This window comes from Lipotes vexillifer, unplaced genomic scaffold (assembly GCF_000442215.2).
Source record: "Lipotes vexillifer unplaced genomic scaffold, Lipotes_vexillifer_v1.1 scaffold213, whole genome shotgun sequence".
Lineage (NCBI taxonomy): Eukaryota > Metazoa > Chordata > Mammalia > Artiodactyla > Lipotidae > Lipotes > Lipotes vexillifer.
The window spans coordinates 4,183,052-4,199,155 of record NW_006780610.1 but is presented as its reverse complement, the minus strand read 5'-3'; positions in this window follow the sequence as shown (position 1 = coordinate 4,199,155).

Here is a 16,104-nt window from a genome sequence, read left to right as displayed (position 1 = left end):
GAATGCACTGCAAATCCACCCCCATCTAACCACGTTGCTGACATTCCTGGGGAGAGTCAGTGTATGTCACTGCAGCTGTACACATATACTCCCAGAATACACCCACTCACATACTCATGTGTCCGGGACTCAAAGTCTGATTTTTTTTTTTCCCTCAAATGGACCCAGAAGGAATGCGAGACAGACTGCAAACTACAGCCCCAAACTATAAGGCGGAAGATCGACTTGTAATGGAAGAAGTCACGATCTGATCTCCCGCAGGTGCCTGGGGAGGACCAGGCAGCCAAGCACGAGGCACCAGCAGCCACTGCAGAGCATCTCTCTGCCTGCTGCACTGGCTCCCTGCTCAGGAGGCAGGACCCGCACAGCCTTGCACTGTTTCCAGATTGCTGTTGCCAACAGGTTCCTGCTTCCGTTTCTCTCTTCCTGGCGGTGGCTCCCTCGCAGATGCTGAATTCCAAATGCAGCGAAAAATAAATATTTTAAGTCTCTGTGGCCTGAGTCACTAGAGTTGGTGGCAGCTAATGCTTTGCAGCTGGCCCTGCCCACGGGCTTCTTAGCATGCAATTAAGATGCAAAATAACATCCCTTAAGAGCTCCCCTCCAGGCTTCTTTGCTTCTCCCTTCAAGGCCTTAGTGGATTAGGAAGATTCAGGAACAGTGGGGAGGAGCTTCTCCAAACACCCTTAATGGCAAAAGAGTTCCAGGCTGGGCGCATGGGCTTAGCTCAGAGCCAGCCTAGGACTTGGACTCTAGTCCTCAGCTGTCCCCTCCTCCTGGCTCCCTGCAAGCCACCTCTATACCAGAGCACACACAAGATTGAAAAAGTAAACCAGACTGTATTCCTAATTAGAACCCTTCAGTGATGCCCCATTGACCTTAGCTTATATTCCAAACCACTGACAGTGACCTCCACACCAGACCACTTGGTCTTCTCCCTCCCACCCCTGAATCTGATCTTATCTCCCTCTACTCATCCTCTCCAGCCCCAAGGGCCTCTTTCAATTCCCCAGAACAAGCCAAGATTTTTCCTGCCTCAGGGCCTTTGCACTTGCTGTTCTACTTTCTCCTGATCTGTGCATGGCTGGCTCCCACTAAACCTTAAATATCACCTCTTCAAAGAAGCCCTTTTAGACCACCCCAAGTAATAAGAACTTACAATGGGCCAACACTGCACCAGATACTTTATAACAACCCAGGGAGTAAGAAAACTGAGGCATGAACTGTTAACTTGCCCAGGGCCAAATAGGATTTGAACCCAGCTATTCTAGCTTCAGAGTCTGGGTCCTTAACCATTGTGCTCTAGTCTATCTCTGACTAAAGTGGCTTCTTCCCCTCTATCTTTATTTGGTTATCTTCGGTGTCACCCCAGCTGGATGTCACTAGTCCATGAAAACAAGAGCCTCTTCTGCCTTTTTCTCTCCTGTTTCCCCAGGACCACAGCAGTACCTGGCCAAGGTGGTTACTTAATACATATCTATTGAATGAATGAATAACCAACGAATGAATGAATAAAGTGCTCCAGTTGACTCCACCTCCTCCTGCCCTTTCTCTGGAGGGCTTTGGAGTCAGGCAAATGACACAGGCAAACAGCCTTGCCCGCTGCATGGCATATGGGTAGGTCTTCAAAGCCTGGGCGCTAAAGTGACTCCTTGGGAAAAGACAGGTTAGCATTTGTAGCAGTTTCCCTAATCTAGACATTCTCTTGCTGCAGCTGGTTCCCAAAATACAAGGGAGACAAAATAGCGAGCAGAGTTTGTAGTTCTTGAAGTGTGATGGGCAGCAGGGAACAGGTAAGACAAAAACGCAGAGGGAGCACCACACATGCTAAAGAGAATGTACCAACAGGCCATCGAACAAGGAAACTACAGAGACTCTGAGTCCGTACGGGGGCAGGAGGGGCCCCCACTTAGCACATTCCTTAGGACGGTTGTGGAACAAAATCATCACCTATTAGGACTGTTACATGATAAGAATATGTGTGAGGGCAAAGCTCTGGTGTCCGTAGGTAACCATGATATAAACATGGGCCAGCAGAGTGAGGTGACTGCTGAAGAAATTTCGTTCACTCTTAGGCTATATCAATAGGAGTATGAGAGGGCTTCCCTGGTGGCGCAGTGGTTGAGAGTCCGCCTGCCGATGCAGGGGACACGGGTTCGTGCCCCGGTCCGGGAAGATCCCACATGCCGCGGAGCGGCTGGGCCCGTGAGCCATGGCCGCTGGGCCTGCGCGTCCAGAGCCTGTGCTCCACAACGGGAGAGGCCACGACAGTGAGAGGCCCACGTACCGCAAAAAAAAAAAAAAAATTGGAGTATGAGGTACAGATTAAAGGTCATTGCCTCCCTGCACCTGCTCTGGCCAGACTTCCCTGGAATGTTGCATGGGGTTCTCACTACACTTCAGGGGGGAACTTACCAACTTTGAATGTCCACAGGATATAGCCACAGGCCCACTGAAGGAACTGTGGCCACCCACCCAGGAAGAGGTAAACACAGAAGACCTTGACCTTTGTTTGCAGTCCCTGAAGGCTACCTGGAGATGGAGCTCAACCTGGCAGAGAAAAGAGGATTTGAGTTATAGGATTTGTATGGTAAAGGAACCTCACCCTATGGGTAGTAACATTCCTGTCCTTAGCAGGGTTCAAGCCACTTTTGTTTGTGGGCAGTGGCAGAGGGGATGGTGGGTCTATGAGGGTTTAGCCTGAAGACAGGAGCCTTGGAACTCAGAGTGTGTCCACAGGCCAGTAGCATCTTATTGCCTGGGAGCTTGTTAGAAATGGAGAATCTCAGCCCCCAGCCCTGCAAAATCAGTATCTCCGTTTTAACAAGATCCTTGGTGAGAGGCACTGGTTAAGAGGGCTGGGAGGAGGAGCGAGGCCTGTGGAAAAGAGAATGGCTCAGTCACCTGTTTGGAGGACACCAGCTGAGCACCTCCCTGCTGTGGGGTCCCAGCAGCACCCCCGGAGGGTGGTCCAGTCTGCGGAGGAAACAAGAAGGAGCCCCAGAGTGCTGAGATCGGGGTGGTACAATGCGGGAGGTCAGCTCCAGGGGAGGGGGAGATGGGGGCAGCTACCAGAAAAGGCTTGAAAGTAACAGGCGACCTTGCTCAAGGTCACAGAGCAAAGACGTAACAGACACAGAACTCCAGGGCGCCTGGCCCCCAGCTCACCTGGTCGTGCTGTGTGTGTGTGAGTGTGAGTTGTGTGTGTGTCTGTGTGTGCATGGTTGGCCAGTCTGCTGGGTGTGAGTGTGTGCCTGTGTGTGAGTGTTCACATCTGTGAGCTGGGACATCTGTGCTTCTGTGTCTGTGTGTGAGTTGCGTGTAAACGGGTGGGGGCGGGGAGTGGCCGTGTGTCTGTGAGTGTCTGGGTGCAGGAGTTTCCGCAGGCCGGTGCCCTGCCCTGCTGACCAGCGCCCCCTGGTCCACAGCCCTTCAGCCACATATAGCAGGGTCTCCCGCTTTGCAGTTCATGCAGCCCCAGCCTGGGCTGGCTGCTATGGCTGGCCCTGGGGAAGCAGGATCCTCTGGAGCTGTCAGCTGTCAGGCTGGGGGCCAGGACACCAGGGTCCTTGTTCCTGACTAACTGCCCTCTGTCCATGTGGCCTCAGGCAGTTCACAGGACATCTCTGTTCCCCAGCTTCCGCCCCTAAGTGAAAGTGGACAGGAGCCACTGTGGCTGTCCTTTCCATCCCCTCCCACCGCCACTGCAGCCCCACCACGGGGGAGGGCTCATTAGCAAAAGCATCCAGTCCCCAGGTCCCACTCTGGTGCAAGAGAGCCCTCAGTACCCCTGCCCTTCGGCTTCTAGCTCAGAGTCCTGACCCAGCTTCATCCCCGTGTGCCTGGCCTCTGACTCAGTTTATCCTAAAAACCCTCTCCCTTCCCCATCTCACCCCGTACGAGCCATCCAGGCTTGGACGTGTGACAAGAGCTCCTCAGATGAGCTTTGGGCGCCTCCACCCAAACAGATAGCCTGGGCTCAGGGTTCCAGCCAAATCAGGGATGGGGAGGTGAGCTAGAGGGCAATGGGACAGCACCTCTTTCTGCCTCCAGAATGTGGACTCTGGATTCCAGAAAATCAGCTCTACTTCTTACCTTGGTCAAGCACTCATGCTCTCCAAGAGTCAGTCCACACATCTGTAAAATGGGTATGTGATACCAGCTTCCAGCATCATGCACGGACTCTGTGTCAGTGGGTCAGCGGGGGCTTCTCTGATGCTACCTAGGTAGAGGATGAGCCTGAGGGTCAGGATGGGTCAGGAGAGGAAGGGTCAAGACCAGACGTGGGTGAGATAGCCCTGAAAATGCCCAGTGCTGCTGGGCAGTTGGCCCTTGTGGGTCCATGAAGGCTGCTAGTGGGAGTCAAGAGTCAAGAGGTGTTGCTCATGGATCTGGGAGTCCAGAGCCTCAGCTTCCCTGGGGGGACAGGGGTCCCCAAGGAGACACGGGTCAGGAGCGACAGAGCTCCAGCCAGCACCTTGGGTAGAGTCTGAGGGCAGCAGCTGGTTTAAAGGGAAAGAAAGAGGGTGGGCAAGTTCAGGGGCAGAATCTAAAGGTCTCTCCCAGCTGAGGCCCTGCCAGCCTTCTCTTCATGTGTGCCAGGTGGCCCTCAGGGACAGCTCACAGCCCAGAGCGGTCAGACTATGAAAATGTCACTCAGAGACATCGGGATTGGTGACCCGCACGGTCTGCTGCCCATAGGCCTCCGAGAGGGCCAAGGGTGAGCATAAGACTGAGTGGCCTCAACAGCCTAGGAGCCAGCCCCTGGGGCCCCCTTGGGGGTGGGAGTGAGGTGCTCAGGAAGTCAGCTCTGAGTCTCACAAGCTGCACAACACCGGGCGTGTGACTTGTCTCTTCCGAGCTGCATTGCCCCATCTGGCAGAGGGGGTCCTAAGCCAGCTTTCTGGGGCCACTCGGGTGACGAAATGACATGATGAACAGCAAGTGCTTTGCAAAATCTCCAGTGCTCCAGGTATGCTCAGGGTCTACCTAGCATCCCTCAGCAGTCCCTTTATTCTTCTTCCATGGCACATATCACAATTTGCTAGTGTATACTTATTTGTATGGTTAATAAATGTGCTGACCTTGTAGCCAAGCAGCCCAGGCTCAGAAGCCAGTTCTACTACTTCTTAGCTGGTCTAGGGCCAGTCATTCAACCTTGAGGTGCCTCTATTTTCCCATCTGTAAAATGGGGAGAATAGGAGCATCACCAAAGGGCTGCAGTGAGGATTAAATGAGGTAATAAGAGCTCCATCAGCATTGGCTACAATCATTCCTGCCAGTATTGTGATTAACATTGCCCACCTCCTCCCACCATGCACACATGCCCATGCACATGCACGCATACACATGTACGCACACACACCCACACGCACACTCACACACTGGGCAGTAAGTAGGAGTGGGCAAGCAGTCTGCTTGGCTCACCGAGGTAGCTCAGAGCCTTATACACAGCACTTTCCCAGTAAACACTTGTTGGCTGAGAGGCAGGTAAATATTTGAGTTCGGCAGCTCAGAGAGCTCAACTTGACTCTGCTTCATGCCCCTCCTCAAAGCTCGGGCTCCTGACTATGGCTGCTCCCCCCTCACCTTCCCCTGCTCCAGCCTCTGCTGTGTCTTACAGGGAAACAAGGGTGAACTTCAGCACAAAGCAGAATCTGGACTTTCCCCTCCCTCGGGTGTGACCTTGAACAGCTCCTTTTGTAGCTCTGTGAGCCTCAGTTTCGTTGGTTGCACAATGAGGGTAATTACCTTCATTCACCAGCACATGGGCTGGAACAAAATAGGCCCCAATACAAATGAACTTATCTACAAAACAGAAATAGAGTTACAGATGTAGAAAACAAACTTATGGTTACCAGGGGGAAGGGGGGTGGGGGGATAACTTGGGAGATTGGGATGGACATATACACACTACTATGTATAAAATAGATAACTAATAAGGACTTACTGTATAGCACAGGGAACTCTACTCAATACTCTGTAATGGCCTATATGGGAAAAGACTCTTAAAGAGTGGATATATGAATATGTATAACTGATTCACTTTGCTGTACACCTGAAACTAACACAACATTGTAAATCAACTATGCGCCAATAAAAATTTTAAAAAAATTTAGGCCCCCAAACTATTCCCAGGCATGTTGCCTCTCCCAATCCCACCCCTACTGGATTTCACCTCTTCCCGACTCAGATCTGACCACAGCCCCTCCCAAGGCCATTTCCCTACTCTTGACCCCAAGGCCAAGGCCGTGGTCCACATCTTTTCTACCCAACTCCTGCTCCAACTGGATGATGCTCCTCAATAATCCCAGCCTCCAAGCTCCCCTGAAAACAAAGATTGTGGCTCCTGCATCATGTCTCTTCCCAGACCCTTCATCCCTTTCTCAGCACCCAGGAGGCTCATCTAAGATGGGCTGGTGCTTGTGGCATGCACTTAAGTTCGGGTACACTTCAGCGCATGCACAGGGGAACACAGACTGATGTGTGAGCACCCACAACAAGGACAAAGGTTCACACACGTGGCTACCTACACATGCACTCAGGTTGACCAGATGTGCGCACACACAAAGTGGATTGAGATGGGCCGCACCACCCAAGAATGCAGCTGAGTGACCCAGGTAAATAGGTCTCCATCAGGGAAGATCACCAATGGCCCCACCTTCCCCTCATTCTCAAGAAGAATCCAGAAAAGCAATGTAGGAACAAGGGCTTCAAGGCTGGCTTCAAGGCCAGGCATACCAGTCATTCTTTTAATGGGAGGCACAGCCAGTCTTTCCCAGGCCCAGGCCACCATGTTCTCAGAACATCAGGGGGGCCAAGCCTCACCCCCCAAAGAAGCTGCCTCTCCCACAGCAAGAGGAGCTGCCTGGGGGCCTGCTCCCCCCACGGCAATATGTGTTGCCCCCTAGAGTCTTCCTCAGCATATCCAGACCCCACTGGCTTCCCAGCCCCACCTCCAGCTCCCCTCTGTCTCCCACACTTGGGGGTGGGGGACAGGGATTGGGCAGAGCGGGGGTTGGGAGGGGGGCGTGACTAGAAGCTGAAAGAGAGACAAGACAAGGGAGGAGGCCCAGGCTGGGCACTGCTAGGCTGGGGCGGCAGAGCTGGGCTCCAGCTCCAGGTGGGTCAATAGCTCTTGAAGTGGCCTCAGGCATGTCCTTTCCCTCCTTGGGCCTCAGTTTCCCCACCTGTAAAAGGACAAACATTCACACGCGTGTCTGTGTGACTACAGACACTCACAGCCATTTCTCTAGTTGCAGGTATGCAGGGCTAGGACCTCATGGGGAGTGATGGGAGGTCTTCTGACCAGGAAGTGGCCGCCCAAGGCCGGGCCAAGGTGGAAACCGCTGCTCAGCCTGTCTCTTCCACCAGAGCCCAGAGGCTGGCCCTGCCCTGGGGTCGAATCCCAGCTCCTCCACTCTCTCACTGTGGGAGTTGGAGCAGGTGCTCCATCTTTCTTTCTCCATACAACAGATGCAGACGAAACACTTGGCACGGTTCCTGGGTCACAGCGCGTCCCCAGTGGATGCTAACTGTGATTAGCTACTATTGCCTGCCCAAGAGGACGAGAGATGGCTTCACCGGGGACCAGACACTCCACATGGGCTTCTCTTGTGCTCCATTTTAACTGAATGGAATCTGCCGGAAGCTGAGTTGGGGGGGACAACTATTTCTCTGAATTGGAAGAATTTGGGTCACACAGAGGAAACCCTGGCAACCAGCTCCAAAGGATGGAGGTGTGGGAGCGCCTGTCTGCCACATCCCAACCGCTTCCATGGCGGTCTCCTAGACAGCAGGATGAGCACGGCCCCAGCCCAGGCCCCAGCACCCTGCTGGAGGCCGGCCCGAGCTGTCTCCCCTACCTCCACCAAGGAAGGGGCGGCCCTCGGGATGGGGACTTTATCCACTGCCAGCATCTCTTCACATTTAGACTGTGCAGCTCACAAAGCCCCTCCGCCACCCAAGTCGAGGCCAAAGGGTACTCCCCCATCCTGGATACTGGGACCCACAATGCTGCAGCTGCACCCACAGCCCCTGAATCCCCACCACCATTCTCCAGGATCTGCCACGGGCTCCCTGATTGCTAATTTAGACTTTCCTGCCATCCCACGCAGGGGAATCAGGGGAAATCAAATTACCGAGTTATTCACTCTTTTTGTGCAGCTGATGGGCTGATTAGCTGTCAATCACAGCCCACATTAACATCTGACACTGTGTGCATAACAATTACCAGTCACATTAAGGAAATCTTTCCCTTTCTCTCTAAAGGGAGAGGGGAGGGGAGAGACAGGAGAGAGGAGGAGGCAGAAGGAGGCCCTGAAGAGAGGAGGGAATTCAATCAGCATAATTAGCTCAATCAGAGAACATCACTTCACCAGCTGAGCAGAGCTGCCGCCACTGCCAAAGGCCCCCAGATGCCCAGCTGCTCTGGAGCCTCTGCCCACCCACCCTGCCCTGCAGTAAGTGCCTGCTCTCTCCCCGAAGCCACACTCTGGCCAAGGCAGGCCACCCTTCCTGTCAGTAAGCCACTTGGCCCCACCCACAGATGCTCCGTGCTCCAATCAGGTAGGCCTGTTCCTGCCTGCTTCTCTGGGATTGGCTCTGACTGAAGAAGGGGACTATAAGACTCCAAGGATGAGGCAGAGTTGGGAGTTGGGGGTGAGGTGGATGGAAGGGGTCGCCACCTGTTGGAATCCAAATTTATGGTTATTTTGTGGAAGAGACGTCCTCACATTTTGTAAACCATCCTGCCGTTCTTCCTGCTCCTTCCCTAGAGCCCCCATCTGCATCCTCTGGCCCTCAGCCATCCTGAATTGTCTGACTTTCTCCAGGCTGAACTATTTGTTCTTTTCACTTGATTTTCCAGGATAGTTTCAAGCCCCCTTTTCCTATCCTAACTTCCACTTCTGAACCCTCTCCAGTTTGTCACTATCCCTGAAACTCATCAGTATTCCTGGTATATTATAACCAGTGGGGCTTTCTTGGGGACTCAGTTTCCCCATCTGTAAAATAGGATGCCCCTACGGGCCCTCCAGACTCGCTTTCTGAGAGCCTCTCAGTCTGAGGAACCCCACTTCGGGTGCTGCAGCTGCCCCACCACCACAGGGATGGGTGCTTCGAGCGATTTCCCCTGTCTGGACGTGGGGAAGGTTGGTACAGAGTCAGCCATACACTCCCATTCAGTCTCCTCAGGGCATCCTTGTGACTGAAGCCAAATAAGCTGATAACATCCTTGGAAAGAGCTGAGCTTGGCCCCGGCCAATGATCAAGAGGTTGTGTTTATGGAGCTGCCCAAGAAGGCAGCCTTCTTACTTGTTTGCTTTCTTATCAACCAGGCACAGATCTCAGGAAGGCTGACCTCAGCCTCCTTAGCTGCTCTGATTCGGTGAGCGAGTTGGAGACAGATCAAGGGATGCAATTACAACCACATTGATGATGACCTTCAGGCAGGAGGGAGAGCTGAGGCCCAGGAGCTGTTGCTGGACTCAGGGAGGTCTGGGCAGAGGGGGGACAGGGCTGCACAGTGGCTGTCCCCATCCTTGGAACGTCCCAGAGGGTGAAGACACTCAGCCCAGTTCTCTGGGCCTCTGAATTTCCTCACCTGGTATATTAGTCTGCTCGGGCTGCCATATCAAAATACCACACCCGGATGGCTTTACCAACAGAGATGTATTTATTTTCTCACAGTTCTGGAGGCTGGAAGCCCAAGATCAAGGTGTCAGCCAGTTTGGTTTCGCCTGAGGCCTCTCCTTAGCTGCAGATGTCTGTCTACTCTCTGTGTCCTGTCACGGCCCTTCCCCTGTGTGCCCACATCCCTGGTGGATCCCTGTGTGTCCAATCTCCTTTTCTTATAAGGACACCAGTCAGATTGGATTAGGACCCACCCTAATGCCTCATTTTAATTTAATCACCTCTTTAAAGGCCTTATCTCCAAGTAGGGTCCCGTCCTGAGTTACTAGGGGTGGGAGCTTCAACAGATGAGTTCTGTGGGAGGAGGGGGAGAAAGGCACAGTTCAGCCCAAAACACCCAGAGAATCAACAACAAAATCATTGTTGTTGATGTTGATGTAACTGGCCAACAGCCATGCAGCACTTCATGCCGGGTGTGAGTCTACGTGCTTTACTCATTCTCATTAAGTCCTCAGGGAGCCGAGTAGGTCCTATGAGGCAGATGTTACTATTGTCCCAACTTCACAGATGTGAAAACCAATGTATAGGGAGGTTCCGTAACCTGCCAACTAGTAAAGAGTAGAGCCAGGATTCAAATTCAGGCAGCTGGCTCCAGAGTCCACACTCTCAGCAACTGTATTCTATGCCTGGCTACAAGGTCCTTAGAGGCTCGCAGGCAGTGCAGGCGGTCTCTCCCGGCAGCAGGAAGCAAGCTGTCCATGGCCTCCACCCCAGCAGCCTCCACAGTCGGGCCAACTCAGGCAACCTCCAGCACAGGCCTGGTACCCAGCCATCTTCAGCCCAGAAAGCCCAGGCACCGCCCCCATCACTCAGGAGGGTCTCCCACGTGGAGCATCACGGAGCACGTCTGAGCCTAACAGCTGCCAACACTTACCCTCAGTGACGTTCTGGACCCCATGCTAAGTGCTTTGCAGACATTACGTCATTCAACCCCTGCATCAGCTTGTGATCCAGAGCCCGGTATTAAGCCCATGCTCTCCCTTCTCTCAGCAAGATCTCCCAAAATGACCTCAGCTAAGCCCACCCAGAGTCACTTCTGGGCTACCATAACTAGCTTTCTTAGGCATGTTAACTAATTTACTCACTCATTCAAAAAATTATTTAACATACACACACTACTATATATAAAATAGATAACCAAAAAGGACCTGCTGTATAGCACAGGGAACTCTACTCAATACTCTGTAATAACCTATATGGGAAAAGAATCTGAAAAAGAATGAATGTATGTATACGTGTAACTGAATCACTTTGCTCTACATCTGAAACTAACACAACATTGTATTGAATAAATCAACTACACCAATAAAATTTAAAGTAATAAAATAAAATTATGACAGTGCCTCGTATGATCCAGTCGCTGCTCTGGGTGTCAGGTATGAGTGGGAAAGAGATAGAAAGGATTCCTGCCTTATTAGATTAACTTATAATCTAGTAGGTGGACACTTTAGATATGGAGGTTGGGGAAGGCCTCGCTGAGGAGGGGAACTAGCATCTGAAGGAGCCAGTAGTGAGGGGGAAGGTCAGGCAAGGCGGAGAAGACAGTAAGTGTAAAGGCACGTTCAAGGGATAAAATGAAGACCAGCTGGGCTGGAGTAGAGGGACCAGGGAGACTGGTAGGAGATAATATTGATGAGGTTTGCACCTGAGTCTACCTTCACATCATCATCATCAACGGTGAGGTGACAATTCGTCCCAATGTCTAATCCAAATCCTCCTAACTGCCATGTAAACCTCATTGCCTTGCTCTGTCTTCAGTGAAGCCCAAACTAAAACTGGAGAACACTCACAGCAATCCCTCTCTGACAAAGCATCATCCCACCCAAAAAAAACAGGACCCTCCCCTCTGCCCCAAACATTTCCAGGTGGCATTTAAGAGGGTGAAAGGGGATGGGCTGGGAGCCTCTACCAGCTTGAGAAAATCCTTCTGATGTTTTCAGCTGCCGTCCTCCATAGGCTGTCAGAGTGTGACAAGGAGCATTTCTCACCAAAGGTTCCCTCGTGTTACTGCCTAAACTCACACATAAATCCTTGCCTGAACCAGAAGCAAGGCCCTGCGTTTAATATAAGAGAGGCAGAGAGGCTCGTAGAGAACCCTCCACCCCCTGCACTCTATTGTCCTCTCCCTTTCTTCCCAGCTCCCAGCTGCAGAAGGTGGAAGAAACATTGCCACAAGTCAGGATGTCTGGATTCTCAAGTCTGCATACCCAACTACCAGCTGTGTCTCATGGCCAAGAGAGATGAATCCACAAACAAGTGCAATGCATGCTATAGTCAATTAATGACTGAGGAGCCAGGGAAGACCGTGGTTAGAGGGGATGGGAAAGCTCCATTCATTTATTCATTCAACAGCTATTTACTGAACACATACTCTATGCCAAGTGCTAGGCTAGGCACTTGAATCGGTTAGGGTCTGGTTAAGAAAACAGAAACCATTTTCCACTGTTTCTCACAGTGGAAATTTAATGCAGGGGATGAGTTACACAGGTGATATAAGAGTTGAGAGATCAAATTTGCACCATCAAAAAATTTGCAATGTCAGGAAGCCTCTAGCACCCCTAGGAATGAAAGAACAGTGAGAGGAGATGGTTTTATGAGATCCCAGAAACCATATTTTCCGTACAGAGAGCTCGACCGCATGAAAGGCTGCACAGAAGAATCTGGAACCTCAGAGGGGTCACTGTCTGGCAGAAAATGTAGTTGCTGCCAGAGATGGCTGCTCCTGGCAAAGAAAACGGTGAGAAATGCCCCCAGCTTCTCCCTTCCATCCTCCGGTCTACTGCCAATGCCTCTGATTGGTCAAACCCAGCCAAAAGGCAGCTTGCCAGGAGCCTAGAAAACACAGCCTGCAGGAGTAAGCAAACCCCTACCCCCAGTGATAAGAAGAGAAGAGGAAGAACAAAGGATGGACTTGAGGGCAAATAGTTAAATAAGTGGCACAGTTCTAAAACCTTCACAGAGAAGGGACATTTGATGTGGGTTTTAAAGCATGAATAGTATCTTTGCAAGCAGAAAGGAGAGAAAAGTAGAGGAAAAAACAGGTTCAAAGACAGAGAATGTGGCTATTCAGCTAACAGCAAAATATTCTGCCTGGCTGCCAGGAAGAGCATATGAGCAGAAGCAACAAGAGACTGGGCACCATCCTGAAGGGTCTTGAAGGCTGAGCTCAAGGGGTTGGATTTTATCCTGTAGGCAGTGGGGACCCCATTGCATCTCAATCATGAGCCACTCATTAGCAAAAAGGAGGGACCACAGGTTGGGAAAAGAGGCAGTGAGGAGCCTTTGCAGTGATGGCCCTAGTGAGTGATGATGAAGTCTGAACTAGGGCTGTCTCCACAGACACTGGGGGAGAGTGTGGATTTAAGAGAATTTTAGGTTGCAGAGCCAACAGGACTTGGTGGCTGACTGGTTATGGAGGAGAGAGACAGGGGGAGAAAGAAAAACAAAATCTAATGTGTGTGGTAGTTTCTGGGTCTCTCTCCCTGCCTTCTTCCTCTTCCTTTTCTTCCTTCCACAGGGCCACCTGTGGCAGAGCCTCCACTTATCGCCTAATATCCAGTTTCTCTTTTTTCCATTGCATTAGAATCCCCAGTTTTTGGTGGGACAAAAGGCATCCCAGAATAAAGACTACATTTCCCAGCATCCTCTGCAGTCAGATATGGTCATATGACTGAGTTCTAGCTAATGAGATCAGTGGAAGTGCCATGTGGTTGCTTTGGGGAGCCTCCCTTAAAGGTAGCTGGCGCGTGTCCTTTGGCACCCTCTTTGTCTCCCTTCTTCATCCTGCTGCCCGGACAGTAGGTATGATGGATGGAGCTTTGGCCACTGTTATAGACCAGGGACCTAGAAATAGCCTGGGTCCCTGAGGACTTGATGGAGCAGACTTGGCACCAGCCTGGCATTGCCTACATCAGACTTGTAGCGAAATAAACATCCTCTTGTTAAGCCACTGTTACTTTGAGTTTGTCACAGCCAGACTTAATCCTAAATGTTACAATACTCCATCTCTCTAGAAATAATTTAAATATCTTATTTACTCCTCAACAATCCAATGATGTAGATAATATTTATGTACCCAATTTACAGATAAGGAGACCGAGGCTTGATGAGGTTGAGTCACTTGTCCAAGGCCACACAACAAGCAGGTGGTGCAGGTGAAATCTGTACCCTGGAAGGTTGACTCCAAATGCTCTGACTTCCCCAGAGGCTCCCCCTTTTCCCTTCCCGGATGTTTTTCATCCTCCCTCCTGCTTCTCTCCACCTGACACATGCTTCTAGCAATAATAATGGCCTCAATAATAAGGACCATAATAATAAGAGCACAGAGGTTTGTTCTTTTGTAGAAATGAACAACTTCCCATTATTTCTGCCAACAAATGAGTCTTAGTTGCACTGTGGTATCATGAGGCAGCATTTGGGAAAACATAGAAAGTCCCCAAAGTGTCAAGAGTATAATTTGTTCAACAAAACATCTGAAAGAGAAAGAAATCAGTAGATGCTTATTAAAAAAAAAAAAAAGCCACTGGGCTGAGTTTTATAATCTGTCCTTTTAACTCCTCTCTTTGTAAAAGACGAATTACACCTTGGTGGCTTCTGGGCTCTGCCTCACTGAACAGTCAGTGAGCTGCCTGTGACACTTCCAGCTGAAATGCTCCCTGCTGTCAGCTGGAGGGAGGGGGTTATTTCACTGAGAGAAAAAAAAGTGTTATTTGGGTTATTTCTCTACTTCTGCTCTTGCCCCTCTACAGTCTAATCAGCAGAGAAAAGCCAGATGAGGCATTAAACGGCTAAGTCAGATCATGTGACTCTTCAGCTCAAAAACCGACAGTAGCTTCCCATCCTATTTAGAATAAAAAAGCAAATTTTCATCATGGCCTACCAGACCCTGCATGACCGGTCCTTGCCCATCTCTCCGGCCTCATTGCCAAATCTCTGCTCTTCACTTATGATGTTGCTGCCACAATACACCAATATGTTCCTGCCTCAGGGCCTTTGCACTTGCTGCTCCTTGGCACATTCCCCCACCACCCCCACCCCGCAGATACCCATATGACCTCATTCAGCTCTCTACTAAGAGTTGCCTCCTCAAAGAGGCTGTCGCTGCCCACCAGAAAAAGCATCCCTTATTGCTATTCACCTCCTTGTTCTGCCTTTTTCCATTGAATTGATCACTACCTGTCATTATAATATGAATGTATGTGTATTTCTTTATTGTCTTGTTCCCCAAGTAGAATGTAAGCTCCATGAGGGCAGGGACTTTATCTGGTTTGTTCAGTGTCTAGCCTCCATGCCTAAAACAATACATGACACATGGTGGGTTCTCAATAAATATTTGTTGGAGGAAGGGAAGGAGAGAAAGAGAAGGAAAGGAAGGCAAGAAGGAACAAAGAGGGAGCAAAGAGGGAAGAAGGGAAGCAGGAATACAGGGATGCTGGGAGGGACGGAGGGGAAGGCTGGCCAGTATTTGCAGAAGAAGGCATCAGAGAAGATGGGAATAAATTATTCTTGCAAACCAACCAAAATAAAATTCATTAAGAGGGATTGGAGTTAGACATAGAAAGTATTTTTTTGACAGTGTGAGACGTAAGGTACTGGATCTAGATGGGGTGGTGGGTTAGGAGGAGATTTGCAATTAGGATGTGGGTTCCCAGAGCGAGGGAGGCTGTCTGATTTTGACCCGGCCCGTGTAGGGAGGACCCCGCCAAAGCTGCATCCTTGTTTCCCTCTTCCTGCCTTTCTGTGGGAGCAAATGGAACAGAAGGGATCTGGGAGCTTGGGGAGGGGAGGGGGAGGACGAGAGGTAATTCTTTTCTCTTAACCTCCCCACAAAGTTACAGAATGAATCTCTAGTGTGAATCATCCCTCTTTACAATCAAGCAGTTATTTAAAATGGGAAAGGGAAAAGAGACACAGAGAAAGAGAGAAAGCAGGAGATTATCGCCCGCCAGCTCTCTCCCAAATTCCCAGCAATCAGCCTCTGAGCTATGTCTAATCTCACGATGAGCTGCTTTCCTGATTGAGGGAGCTAATTGCAGGGCTGACACAGCTTCCCAGGAAAGTACTTGTAGACAAAAATGCCAAGTGCTACCACCAACAACAAAAATACATCCAAGCGCACCCGTAAAGGCTCAGGACCCAAAAGGCCTGTGCTGACGGACACCATGCCTCACCCAACAAAGGAAGGGGATGCTCTGAGGCCAGTCAAACCACCAGGAGATCCTCAGGGAGAAATTGGCAGAGGACAGAAAGAGCAGTCCACAGAAGTGGAGGGACAAATAGCCAATAAACCCAGGAAGAAAGGTTCAACCTCGCTAGTAGTCAAAGAAATGCCAATTATAACAACCATTTTTGTGGGTCAAATTAGAAAAGGTTTTGAAAAAAAAAATGTGCATGTTAGCTTGGGTCTGTAGG